The sequence below is a fragment of the Tenrec ecaudatus genome, chromosome 10, assembly GCF_050624435.1.
Source record: "Tenrec ecaudatus isolate mTenEca1 chromosome 10, mTenEca1.hap1, whole genome shotgun sequence".
NCBI classification, from domain to species: domain Eukaryota; kingdom Metazoa; phylum Chordata; class Mammalia; order Afrosoricida; family Tenrecidae; genus Tenrec; species Tenrec ecaudatus.
The window spans coordinates 146,321,867-146,336,891 of record NC_134539.1 but is presented as its reverse complement, the minus strand read 5'-3'; positions in this window follow the sequence as shown (position 1 = coordinate 146,336,891).

Below are 15,025 nucleotides of genomic sequence, written 5' to 3'. Positions count from 1 at the left end.
AAATTGGCCCTGTGAATTTCTGAGAACTTCTTTTTACCTTGGAGTGGCTGGTGGCTTTGAACTGCTGACCTTATGGTTAGTAGCCCATTGTGTAACCCACTACGTAGCCAAGGCTCATGGTGAAGAATAAGATAGCCAGGAATAAATCCAATGTGGGATGCTAAGAACTTAGCAACGAAAACTACAAAACAATGCTGAGAGATTTAAAAGGTGACTTACATAAATAGATGGATGTTCCATGTTCATGGATTGGGAAACTTAACATTATTAAGATATAATTTTTGAGTAGCCAAAGTGATCTATAGATTCAATGCAGTTCTGATAAAAATTTCAACAGCAGCCGACTTTATAAAAATAGAAAAAAAAATCCTTAACTTTATGGCAAGAGGCCCCAAATAGCTAATGAAATGTTGAAAGAGAAGAATGAAATAATAGTACTCACATTTCCTGATTTTAAAGCACGCTATATAACTACAGTAATCAAAACAGTCTGGCACTGGTATAATAACACGCATAAACCAGTGGATAGGCAGTAGAATCCAATAAGAAACCCACACATCTATGGTGAACTGATTCTTGACAAGGGTGCTAAGTTTTTTAGATGGGGAAAGAGCAGTTTCTTCAATAAATGTCGCAGGGAAAATTAGATTTCCACATGCAGGGAAATAAAACAGGACTCATGTTTCACACCACACATTAAAGCAAATTCAAAATGGATTAAGGACTTAAATAAATGTGCAAGTGAAAAACCATAACATTCTTCGAAGAATAAACAGGGGTCAACTCTGCTGGGTTTAGCTTTCAACATTGGATTGTCTAACATAATAACAAAAGCACAAATAGCTAAAAACAAAATAAGTACATGGGACCTCATAAAAGGTCAAGAACTTTTGTTCATCAAAAGACTACCAAGTAAAGTGAAAAAAATAAACAACTGAACCGGAGAACATCTTTAGAAACCACACATCCAACAAGAATCTAATAATTGAAAAATATGTAGAATTTTGACAACTTAACGAATAAAAAGACAAATGGCCCGGTCATAAAATGGGCAGAGGGGATTTAAATGGCCACCAAGCACTTGAAAACCTTCACAGTGTTGTTAGCCATCTGAGAGATGCAAATCAAAACTACAAGGAGGTACCACTTTCCCCCCAATGAGATGGCTAAGCCTACAAAGCAAAACTCAAACCAGAAAATAATGGATGTGGGTGAGGAGGCGGGGACATTGCTGGTAGAAATGCAAAATGGAAAACAGAGGGATGGATTCTATAGGAACCAAAAATAGATCTACCATATGACCAGCAATTCCATACTGAGGTTTATACCCCAAAGACTCCAAACACAGAGACCCCAAAAGATACTTGTGCACCAATGTTCCTTGCAGCACCATTCACAATAGCCCAAAGCTGGAAACAGCCTACATGCTCATCAACAGAAGAGTGCACAAATGAAATATGGTACATGCAAACATGGTATATGCATACGGTGCATACATACACTAAACGGCCAGTGGAAATGAAGTCTTGTTACGTGCAATAAGAGGGATGGAGCTTGAAGATGCTATGTTGAGCAAAATAAGTTATCACAAAGGGAAAATATTGACTGGCTTTGCTAATATGACAGCTCAAGAAATGGCACACGTGTGGAGACCCAGTCTATTAACGGCCACCAGGGACAGGAGAGAAAAGGCAGGCTAGTGGTCCTGGAAGAATGACATAAAGGACCGATTTTTCACAGCTGGTTACTGTAATTGCTGTCAGTAAGTTATCAATTGCTAAAGGTTGACTTGGCACAGACACATATAAAAAAGTGATGAGAAGAACAGCTGTTGAGGTTGTTTATGTACAACCACATTACTCCTGGGAATTGGCTCCTTGGTTTGGCAATTTAGTACCACAGTTTCATGGTCCATCCTAGTTTAATTGGCCCAATAGTATGGTTAATGTTTCTGTTCGAGCTCCAGTTTGATGGGTCGTGCTGGGGTCTTAAAAGCTTGCAAGTGCCCATCCAAGGCACAGCAATTGGTCTCTCTTTGTCTGGAACAGCAGAGGACCAAGGATTTGCAATAGGAGGGGGATATGCAAAGTGTGCTTCCTGTGCCTTGAGACCAGAAGAGCTGGATGGTGCCCAGCTGCCGTTACTGAACATTCTGATCAAAGAGTTCCCCAACAACATCACCTTATCAAAAGGGGGAAATGTAGAACAGAATTTCAAATTCTCCTAGATTAGACTTTCTGGAGCCAAAGAGGCTGTTTTATCTTATTTCAGAATTCAAAACAGATGGTCTCAAGACAGAAGCTCCAACTGAGCCTGCTGTATTAGCATAACCAAGACAATACATTCCCAAATAGGTTTATAAGCACAGTATAACTCTTGGTCATCAAGTCAATGCTGACTCATAGTGACCCCTGTGGGTTGCTGATACTGTAACTCTTTACGGGAGTAGAAAGGTCCAGCTTTTCTCTGGAGGAGCTGCTGGCGATTTCAAGCTGCCAGCTATATGCATCCCAACCCAGTGGGTAACCACTGCACTACCAGGTCTCCAACCACAGTCTAGAGAATTACAACACGTATTTTGAAGGGACTAAATTCAATCAATAAAACCAGAGTGGATAAAGTGGGTACTGTCAATGTCTACAACCTTCCTGGAAAGCAAATGGCCAGCACGGAATTTCCCTCACATTTGACCAAGCAGTTGTACTGCTAGGGATTTTTCCTAAGGAAGCAACCTAGAAAGACACACACACACACACACACTCACACACACACACACACACACACACGAAACATCCCAAATATCCAACAAAATGAGATTGCTTAAATAAGTTATAGTCTAGATCTACAATTAAACACAATTTCATTAAAAAATAAAAGATGTTGAGATGAATAGTGATTGGCATGGAAAAGTATGCATGGCAGGGCAAATGAAAAAAAAAATTCCCCCAAACAAGTATCAAAGCATATAAAAGTTTATCTAGATATTTTAAAACCCAAAGATTTCCACGACTCCTTTCTTTCTCTCACACATAGATGCACATGCTTCTGAGATTTTTACTCCATGGTGTTTCCAGTGGATATTTCTGGGAGGCGGGATTAAAAGTGTGCTGGTTTTCTACTTCTCATGCGTCTGTATTTCTATCCTTTCTACAATGAAAACAATTACTTCTTATTGTGGTGGATGTATGTGTAACAAGGCAGTTGCCCTTTCAACATTTTTGCATACACAATTCAGGGTGGCATAGTGGTTACACATCAGGCTGCTAACTGCAAGGTTCGCAGTTCAAAACTACCAGTCACTCCTCCCGAGAAACGGGGCTTTCTACTCCTGAAAACAGTTACCGTCTCAGAAGCTCATGGGGCACTTCTACCCTGTCCTGTTGGGTCACTATGAGTCAGCATCGCCTTAGGGGAGAATGAGATTCATGGACAATGTGTATTCATTATCATTGTAACAAGTAGACTTTCGTTTAAAAGAAGCTTAGCCAAAAAAAAAAGGTCGGGAGAAGAATATGGTTTAGCTTTGTTGCTTTTTTCTCGTTGTCTTCAGGCTGTTTATAAAATCATCTATTCAAATTACATTGCAAATGTGGCTAATATAGTCGAATACAAGCCTACTTCTCAGACGGCATCCCTGGGTAGTGGGTGCTGGGGCATCCCACTGAGAATCATTCTTCGGACCCCTCTCACCAGTTGTGTCTAATGGCCATCCCTGTGACTCCTGTTAGCGGCCTGACCTCAGGCTAGGGGGGCGGCTTTGCCCAAATGCGTAGAGTGCTGACAATGACTGGGATGTTACACACCCATCTGAAACCCAGTGAGGCTTCAGTTGCACTCCAGTTACCCTGGGAAAGGGGACTGAAGGTACTCTTTGTACTGTAGCCTCTGATCCCATCCCACGTGGCTTCCTCCCCTTCATGACTGGCTATGTAATTAATGTCCTGCCTTCTCCACCCCACCCCTGGTTATTAACAACTTGCTTGCAAGCAAATCCTCATCTCAGGGTCTGCTTTTGGAAAACCCACTTAAGCCATTGCTGCTGATATGAAAACCCACCTCCTTTCACTCTCTTTTCTAGAGTTATAAGGGGCCCTGCACTTCATGGAAGATTTGGTTCTAATCTCCCCAGAAGTCGATGTGAAATGAGAGCCACGACCGGCTGTATGATTCACGGTGTGCGTGAGATTTAAGAAAAGACAAGAACCATCATGATGGTGAAGAGGCCATGGCACTGAGTGCAAAGAGACATTTGTTCTGTGGATGGTAGAGAGCCACCTCCTCCACAGCTGCCCAGAAAGGATCGTCTTAATGAACTCCATAAGTGGGTGGCACACAGCCAGGGCAATGTGGTCGGACGGAAGAGCTCTCAGATGGTTTCATCTAATCCTGGGATTAAGTTCCGTGTTTAATCAGTCTTACGGATGGAATTATGTCCCCTAAAAATATGTGTTGTCAATCCCGACCTTTATGCCTGTGGTTCTAATCCTGGTTGGGACTGGGTTTCTCTTTGTTATGCTAATAAAGTCGAGCTAGCGGGTGCTGGATATAACAAGAGATTCAACAAACCTGGAGAGAGAGAGAGAGAGAGAGAGAGAGAGAGAGAGAGAGAGAGAGAGAGAGAGAGAGAGAGAGAGAGAGAGAGAGAGAGAGAGAGAGAGAAGAGAGACTCTCATGGAAATAGGAAGCAGAAACTCAAAGAGACAAGGACCTTCCTTTGGAAATGCTCACAGACAGAAAGCCTTCCCTTCAAGCTGACACGCTGCATTTGGACTTCCAGCCTCTTAAACTGTGAGAAAAGAGATGCTCTGTTTGCTAAAGCCGCCCACTCATGGTGATTCTGATAGAGCAGCTCCGGAGAACAAAGCCATCTGGGTATTGCAGTGAAAAGAGAGAGAGGCAGGAAGGACTCTCTTCAACTCGGTTCCCATGGTCTTCTTAGAACTCACTGCCATCTGAGATCAAACCCACAGCCACTGCCTACCGTGTGGGCTCCTTGCAGCAAGCCCTGCTCCCTCCCTGCCATTCTGGACAATGTCTCCAGCCCCAGTGTTAAAAGAGACAGACCTGAGCATGTTCAGATCCCCAGTAAGTCTCCTTTCCTTTTAGGATAAATCTCACACTCAGGTTTGTCAGCCTACTACCTGTCTGTCAGGTGGTTGAGCTGTGTTGCGATCATGCTGAAAGCTATGCCCTTGGAATTTTAAATACCAACAGGGTTATCGGTGGTAGACAGGTTTCAATGGAGGTTACAGATTAAGACGGGCTAGGAAGAAAGGCCTGGCGATCTACTTCCAAAAACGAACCAGAGGAAACCCCATGGACCACAACAGAGCATTGTTCAATAAAGCACTGGAAAACGAGTCCTCTCAGTTCAGAGGGATCCAAAATACACAGTATCTGAAACAATGGACTTGAGCGTACCCCGGATTGTGACGACGGCACCGGACTGGCTGACACTTTGTTCTGTGGTAAGAAGGACTGCCAGGAGCCAGAGCTGACTCGACGCCAGCTAGCGGCAGCGCAGCAGAAGAGCGCAGCGGCCGAAATGACTCGATGTAAGAGCTGGGGGACTTGAGTGACTTGAGCTACTTGTGTGCCTTTCAACTCATTACTTCTGTGTCTCAGTTTCCTCAGTTGTCAAGTTGGGAGAATAATCTCATCTATCTCATAGAGCTGTTGCAGCAATTATATTGGGGTTCCGTTACATGAAGGGCTGAGCACAGAGCTCAGCCCATAGCAACGGCTCCATAAACATCATCATCACCAGGTCTTCTGGCACCTGGTCCACAAGCACATTTCTCAGCTCCATCTCTTGCTATACTTTCCGTTTCTGGACTGCTGAATGATTCTTTAGGCCTGGAAGGTCTCTCCACTTCCCTTCCCAAGGCCCCTTGCTGCCTTCCCTTCTAGCTTCCATGTAAACATCACTTTTTTTCTGACTCTTGGGACCAGGTTCAGCATTCCCTGGCCAACTACCCACTGTTCTCATTAGGTGTCATGGCGTCGGTTCCGAGTCACAGCAACCCTATGGGCAATCGAATGAAATGCAGCCCAGATCTGGACCATGCTCACAATCGTTATGTTCGACCCCATTGTTGCAGCCACTGGGTCAATCCATTTTCCTTGACGATCTTCCTCCTTTTCATAGCCACTCTCTACTTTACTGAGCCCGATGTCCTTTTCTAGGGACTGGTCTCTCTTGATAATATGCCCAAAAAACTCGAGAGGAAGTCTTACCATCCATGCTGATGAGAAGCATTCTGGTGGGCTTCGTCCCAAACAGATTCGCTTGTTCTTCTAGTCATCCAAGGACACGCTCGATTTTCTTTCCCATGATACTCAACACATTTCCTGTAATTATTCATTTAGGTGCCTCATCCACCAGGCTGGAAGCTCTGAAAAGGCAGATAAAATGTTGCTGAAGATCAGCCAACGATGGTTGCAGCAATACATTGACGGGGAGCTTCAGGGCAGATTCAGGAGAAGACTTGGAACAAGGGATAGCATTATTGATATCAAATGGATTTTTGCTGAAAGCAGAGAATACTAGAAAGACAGTCACTTGTGTTTCATAGACTACGTCAAGACATCCAGTTGTGTGGATTATAACAAACTCTAGATAACCGTAAGGGGAATGGGACTTCCAGAACACTTCACTGTGCCCTGTGGAACTTGTCAAGGATCAAGAGGCAGTTGTGTGACTGGAACAAGGGAAAACCGCATGGTTTAAAATCAGGAAAGGTGTGCATCAGAGTCTAATCCTCTCGCCATACTTATGCAATCTGCATGCTGAGCAAATCATCAGAGAAGCTGGATTGTATGAAGAAGAATGTGGCATCAGGATTGGAGAAAGGCTTATTCACAGCTGTGGTATGCAGGTGGTACGAGCTTGTTTGGTGAAAGTGAGGAGGCACTGAAGCACTTACTGGTGCAGAACTAGGCGTGCAGCCTTTAGGATGGATTACAACTCATTGTAAAGAAGACCCAAGTCCTCACATCTGGACCAAGAGGTAACATCGTGATAAATGGAGAAAACGTTGAAGGATTTTGTTTTGTTTGTATTCACAATCAATGCTCACGGAAGCAGCCATCAAGAGATCAAACAATGCATTGCATTGGGTAAGTCTGCGGCACAAGACCTCTTTAGAGTATTGAAAAGCAAGGATGTCACTTTGAGGACCAAAGTATAACTGACCCAAGCCATGACGTTTTCTATTGCCTCATATGCATGTGAACGTTGGACATGGAATAAGGAAGACCAAAGAAAACTTGATACACTGAACTGTGGTGTTGGCGAAGGATATTGAAAGTCCTTGTGGACTGCCAAAAGGACAAACAAAATCTGTCTTGGAAGAAGTACAGTGAGAATGCTCCTGAGAGACGGCGAGACTTTGTCGTACACACTTTGGACATGCAAGGAAAGACCAGTCCCCAGAGAAGGACGTCATGCTTAGTAAACTAGAGGGGCAACAGAAAAGAGGAAGGCCCTCGAGGAGATGGATTGACACAGTGGCTGGAACACAGTGGCTCGGAACCGTTGTGAAGATGGCCCAGGACCAAGCAGTGTTTCGTTCTGTTGTGCATCGCATCGTAAGGGTCAGAACAGACTCAATGGGACCTGACCCCAATACAACAGGTAAGCTACATGTCTCACAGTGTTCACAGCATTCAGCCCAGACAAGATATTCAAGAAGTCAAGGTTCATAAACGGACTTGGATGTAGGGCTGGCACTGTGGTCAGTGCTTAATACGGAAATATCACCTAATCGTGACAGGATTCTGTGATTATGGTCGAGATTCCCAGTGATACAGGTACGGGAGCGACTGCTAGGCTGAGCTAGAATAGGACATTTCCCCAAGATCTCCCAGTTTGTAAGTGGTGGTGCCACCACTGAAGCTCATAAATGGGTGACTCAAAAGCTTACCAACATTGTGTTAGTCCAGGTTGACTAGAGAAACAAAATTCATAGATACTCATACGTGAACAAGAAAAAGCCTAATATATAAGGAGTAATTGTATATTGAGAAAACATCTCAGCCCAGTTCAGATCAAGTCCTTAAGTCCGAGATCAGCCTATATGTCTGATACCAATCTATAAATTCCTCTTCAGACTCACGCAACACATGCAATGATGCCGGATGCAGGAAGATCAAGGCCATTGGGTGGAGAGTCTTGTGGATCCAGTGGCAGTGGAAGCATCTCAGCACTGGAAAAGGTCTCCACATGGCTTCTCCAGTTTCAGGGCTCTAGCATAGCTCCATATGTCTTGTAAACAGGAATGTCTTACAGGGACTGAGTGTGTCCCGGCTCTGGTGAGCTATTTATCTCTGTCATGCCTCTAAATGAGGTCATCAAGCTGCGACCTGATTGATAGACCACACCACACCCCTTCGCTCTTAATAGTCTCAAATTGACAACAGATTACATAACTACCACAACCACACAACCATGTACACAGCCTTTTTTTAATGAATGAAGGGCCGCTACAGTGTTACACACAGGGGTTTAATTAATAACATATATACTTAAAGTGTCATCAGAAAGCCACAGTTTATAAAGTCACAAGTGTGACTGAACTGTAATCTTATGAACATAGGCCAAGAAGAGACCTTTTAATGATAGAATCACTCCATCATAAAATGTTGGTGTGGAGGTGAATCTGAGCGGTCAGTAGGTACAGAAACATCCATCCCCTTTATTTTAAGATCAAGAACCAGGTCCAATGGCATTAGAAATGCCTCCCCCAATATTTTGTTGTGAAAACTTTCAAACGTAAAGGTGGAAAGAAGTTTATAGCAAATATGCACACCCCCACAACTTGGATTCTATAGTTAACATTATTATTATCAATGCAGGATATGCTGATGATACAGCTATGCTTGCTGAAAGGAAGACTTGAATCATCTGCAGATCAAGATCAAGGCCTACAGCCTTCATAGGGACTATAGTCCAATGTAAAGAAAACCCAACTGGACCAACGGACAGCATCATAATAAACACAGAAAAGATTGAAGTTGTCAAAGATTTCATTTTACCCAGATCCATAATCAATGATCATGGAAGCAGGAGTCAAGAAATCAAGCAACATATTGTATTGGGCTAATCTGCTGCACAAGACCTCCCTAAAGTTGACTAGTATGGATATCACTTTGTAGACTAAGGTAAGCCTGATCCAAGCCATGGCATTTTCAGTCACCTCATATCGATGTGAAAGTTGGAGAATGAATAAGAAGACTGTGGGGAAATGGATGCCTCTGCATACTGAAAGTAGTATGGACTGACAGAAGAACAAACAAAGCTGTCTTGGAAGAAGTCAGAATGCTCCTTAGAAGCAAAAATGGTGAGACCTCATCTTATATAATTTGGACACGTTATCAGGTGAAGCCAGTGCTTGGAAAAGGATGGCATTCTTGGTAGAGGGTCATGAGAAAAAGTAAGACCGTCAATGAGATGGAGTGACATTATGGCTGCAACTGAGGGTTTAAAATCAACAATTGTGAGGGTGACGCAGGACTGGGCAGTGTTTCCTTCTGTTGCACATTGGGTCACTGTAAGTTGGAACTGACTCCATGGCACCTGACAAAACAACATCAATGTTTTCAATGATTTTTTTAAAGCAAGATGCACATGCCACAAAATGTATAAATCTTACAGAGAAGGCCCACTTAATATTGATGGCCAACTAGGAATGACAGGCTTGCCTTGGTTGACCTTGAGATCTGGGCATGAAGGAGATATCAGGTAGGCCAAGTAGGAGGGTGGGGAGAAGAAAAGACGGGCATATAAAATCTTTCCAGAAAATGGCATGCTTGCAGTAAATAGATGAGTGTTGGCCAGTCGGGTAGGATGGAGAACCTGAGGAAACTGGTGAAACAGCTTATGGGGGATCGGCTCCCTTTCAGTGGACAATCATCAATCTTCTTTTGGCTGACCCAGGGAGCCTTGAGAGTTGCAGTTTATCATCCAAAGATTTGAGGGCTTTCAAGTGTTTGGGCCAAGAATCTGAGATCTGAATGACTGACTTCACTCAAGTTGGGTAATAGTGAAGAGATTGTCTCCTTTTACTCTTTTGGGCCAGAGATAGGAGACCCTGGGGGGAACTTAGCTTCCCTCTGCCCTCTCTAAACAAGGACTCCAGGCTAGCCTATAGTGATATAAACCATCCAGATACAAAGGAAAAGACACATTAAAAAAAAGGAAATATATATATATGCATATATATATTATAATCACACAGTCTTATGGTTTACTATGCTGATATTGACAAAGTCAAAAGGAGAAGTTTACATTCATTGGCACAAAGAATCTTTCTTTTCTTTTGTTTTTTAAAAAATCATTTTATTGGGGGTTCATACAGCTCTCATCACCATCCATCCATCCATCCATCCATCCATCCATCCATCCATCCATCCATCCATCCATTGTGTCAAGTACATTTGTACATTTGTTGCCAGCATCATTTTTAAGACATTTTCTTTATACTCGAGCCCTTGGTATCAGCTCTTCATGTTTTCTCCTCCCTCCCACTCTCCCTCCCTTTTGAAATTTTGATAACTTATAAATTATTACTATTTTCTCATGTCCTATACTGACCGATGTCTCCCTTCATTCACTTTTCTGTTGTCCATTTCCTTGGGAGGGGATTATATGTCTATCATTGTGATCAGTCCCCCCTTTCTCCCTCCACCCCCACCTTCCCCTTCCCCTCCTGGTATTGCTACTCTCATTATTGGTCCTGGGGGTTTATCTGTCCTGGATTCCCTGTGTTTCCAGCTCTTATCTGTACTGGTGTATGTGCTCTAGTCTAGCTGGATTTGTAAGGTAGAATTGGAGTCATGATAGTGGGTGTGTGGGGGGAGCATTAATGAACTAGAGGAAAGTTGTATGTTTCATTGGTGCTCTACTGCACCCTGACTGGCTCGCCTCAAAAAGGAAATATTTTTAATTAAAAAAAAAAAAGACCCCAAACACCCTCTCACGTGTCTCCACTCTGCTCCTATCTCCCTTACTATCGCCCCATTTCTAAGGTGCCAGGAGAGAGGCTCCCGGTCTGTTTGGGGTTTGATAGCTTTTTCTTCTAGTGGGGGCTTTGGTGTTCCATCTAGTGTCATTCCCCATCCACATCCCCAACCTGGTTGCCTCTGGGTTGTCCACAGATCCACTCGTAACGTCCTCTGAGGGCACAGGGGGAAACAAGTGCCCTCTCCCAGCATCTTCCTAGTGGACTTTCTCTGCCTATCTTGTATCTCCAGTCCCATTCACTCATGGCCCTCTCCCCTGGACTCTGTCCTACACTGGCTGACTGTAGCTTTGAAGAAGTTTAGTGCTGAGAGAACTGTAGACAACTTTAGCTCTAGGAAAAGAGAACCCATCGATTACTAAACAAAAATAAAAGGAAACCTCTGGAACGAGGAAGTGGCCAGGATGGAGTTAGGGAATGCGAGCAGTTGCCTAAATAGAGAGCTATAGAAAGAGTGGGTGCTTTGAGAATGATGAGGGCAATGAATGTACAAATGTGCTTGACACAATTGATGTATATATGGATGGTGATAAGAGTTGTATGAGCCCCTAATAAAATGATTTTAAAAAAAAGAAAAAAAAGAAAGAGTGGATGCTGGAATTCGGGGAAGGGATTGGCTAGGGAGGGTCTCCAATGTCATCCCAAGAGTTTGGGGTGGAGTTCATGTGGAACCATAGAGGGGTCTCAAGCAGGGAATTAACATGGTCAGGTCTTTGGTTTGACAATGTGGGAAGATGATCATTAAGGGGGTGGGCGGGAATTCAGCGATGTGTCTAGTTTGTCTAGATGTCTAGATGTGTCTAGGCAAGGTAATATGGAAAGGAGGAATCACTCTGGAGGCATGAAAGAGGCGAAGTCAAAGGGCTTGGTGCCTAAGTCAACAAAATTCCACGAGGCTGAGGCAGTGTTATGGATTGTGTTGTTGATAGGCCATTGAGTCAGCTCTGATGCCTTGACACTGTCCAGTCCCGATCCTCACAATCATTCCTGTGATTGAGCCAATTGCGGCAGCTGCTGGGTCAATCCACCCCACCGAGGGTCTTCCTCTTTCTCACTGACCCTCTACTGTGCCAAACATAATAGCCTCTTCCAGGAACGTGCGGTGACATATTTTAATTTATGTGTTTACTCTCTTCTCCGAGATCTGCTTATTTATTTGTCTTTCCCTTCACCCAAGTGTTTTGTGTGTGTGTGTGTGTTTTAACACTGCAAAGTAGTATTTTGCTGCAGAGCTGCCCATTGGCAATCACTCGGTACTCATCTAACCGAACCAGCTGCCTCTCTTCTTTCTCCCACTGTTGAAGGGAATAGCTTAATCTAGGAAGTCAAAGCTAGTAGAACCGGCACCACTGAGTAGATCCCAACCCATACAGCTCTACACGGGACAGAGTTGACCTGCCACTTACGGCTTCTGAGACTGTAAATCTATAAGGGAATAGACGGCCTCATATTTCTCCTGTGGAGTGGATAGTGAGTTTGAACCATTGGCCTTGTGGCTAGCAGCCAAATGCTTAACCCACTGTGCCACAGGCCCCCTTAAAAGCTCGTCAACATCTACCCAAGCCAAGGAAAACCGAACTCAATTAGATCCAAGAATCCACACCTTGAAACTTGGGAATCTTCAGGCTCCCAAAGTCTCGTTACCTTCATCCTCGTGTTTCGCGGATGCCACCTTTACGTGGACCACTTGCTGCATGAAAAATAGATTTCCATCGAAAGGCAAAATAAGGACTAGTTGCCATCAAGAAAATTCTAACTCATGGGGACCCCACGTGCGCCGGGATAGAACAGAGCTCCGTAGAGTGTTGGAGGCAGAACACTTCTGGCGAAGAGTGTGTGTGTGTGTGGGGGGGTCTCTTCTAGGTGGACTTGAACCTCCAGCCTCTTGGTTGGCAACCAAGCACATTCCCTGTGTGTACGACCCAAGGGCTTGCCCTGACATCCTTGTCTTGATGTCTCCCTGGGAGTACAGAGGTTGGTGAGCACCCAATGCACCCCAAAGTGAAGAAGAACGCTCCAGAACCAATACTGACCCTTCAGACTGCAAATGCACTCTCCTCTAGTCTTCCCGACATCCCTTCATGGATCGTGACCAAAGACTGGTGGTCTCAGCCTAGCAGGTCGCACTGTTAAGAAGAACGGCGTCTTGGCCGCTTGGGCGACGGGATAGGGACGCTGCTTCTGGAGAGGCATGGGCAGCAGCTAGGCCAGCTGGGGCGGTGTTTAACAGCCCGTCGGTGCCTCCATTTTGACCGATTTCAAACGGACACTGCTTGTCAAGGGGCTATTTCACTGGCCTCTGTTGACCACTTTGGCAGAGAGTCGAATAGAAACAATGCCCTCTTTTCTCTGAAGGAGCCTTCGGGTCACCTCGGAGGAGACCAGCGCTGGGAGCGAGGGTGGAGAGAGTAATTAGGGAGGAGGAAGAGGAGGAGTGGCTGTGGATTTTCAAAGGTCAGCCGGAGTATATGATTAGCGAACACTTACAGATTGATTCCAAGAGCCTTTTCCTGACTGGAAAAACAACAATAAGAGAGAAAGAAAGAAAAAAAGAACCCCAAGCCACAAGTGGGGTAGAAGTTGAAGAACACTTCTATTCATCAGTAAAAGGGCTTGAATAATTGATGCTGCTTCCATGCCAAAGATAATTTCGGCTCTCCCTCTATCACACAAAGACATTTAGCACTGATTGAGATCAAAGTATCAGGAACCCCTGCTGCTAGGCTGAAAGGCAAAACTCACAGCGGCCTTTCTCAGCTCTGATAATGTCGTCTTTATGTAGTTAATAAACTGCACACTTCAGTCAAACTATATCATTACAGAAGACTTAGGGAGCTAATCATTTAAAAGCCACGAATTGCCTCTGTTCTTCACTTTGAACTAAACAACATTCTGTTGAATGAGGACAACATCAAAGTCTTGTCACTATTACCAGCCTGGATTGAACAGAAGGCCGCACAGAGTGGGGACTTCAGTCACCAAGAGGGGTGGGGGAAGAGAGAGAGAGGGAGAGAGGGAGGGAGAGAAGGGAGAGAGAGAGAGAGAGAGAGAGAGAGAGAGAGAGAGAGAGAGAGAGAGAGAGAGATTGAGATTAAAGATATTGACATATCAACCCAAAGCAGTACCAGGTGTTTTATTTCATTTTATTTCCCCACCTATTCTATAAGCATCAGGTGGTTTGCTTATCATCTCATGCCTTTGTTAAAGAGATGTACACGAACCAGGTCAGACCGTCCCTCTTCACCCTGACCCAGCTCTGTACGTTGTCTGAACAACCTTGGTGGAGGCAGCGGTGGTTCAGGCATAGAGTTCTTATCTTCCACGTGGGAGACCCTGGTTCGATTCCCAGACTGTGAAAACCAAACACATTGCTGTCCAGTGAATTCTCATGCATAGTGACCTTACAAGCAAAGCCTTGTAGGTTAGTTCCTGGGTTGGGACTGTCTCTGCTGCCCAAGACCTCTTTGGACATGTTGAAAAGCAAGGGTGTTGCTTTGAGAACAAACGTGTCCCCGACCCAATCACCTCTTATACATGTGAAAGTTGGACATTGAAACAGGAAGACCAAAGAAGAACCAGTGCATTTGAATTATGCTACCAGCAAAGAAAATTGAATGTACAATTGGGAGCAGGGGGAGGGTCAAAAGAACAAACAGACCTGTCTCGGAAGAAGTACAGCCAGAACGCTCCTTAGAGGCAAGGATTTGTCTCACAGCTTTGGACATGTTGTCGAGAGAGACCAGTCCTGGAGAAGGACTTCATGCTTGGTAAAGTGAGGGCGATGACAACGAGGAAGGCCCGGGACCAGACGAATGGACAGAGAGACGGCCACCATGGGCTCAAACCTAAGGACAATCATAGGATGGCGTGGGACCAGTGTTTCATTCTGTTGATTCAGAGGGTCGCTGTGAGTCAGGATGGACTCAATGGCACCTAACAATCACAACGATGACAAACAAACCTTTTAAAAGCTACTTTTATGTATTGATTAAGCCTTTCTATTG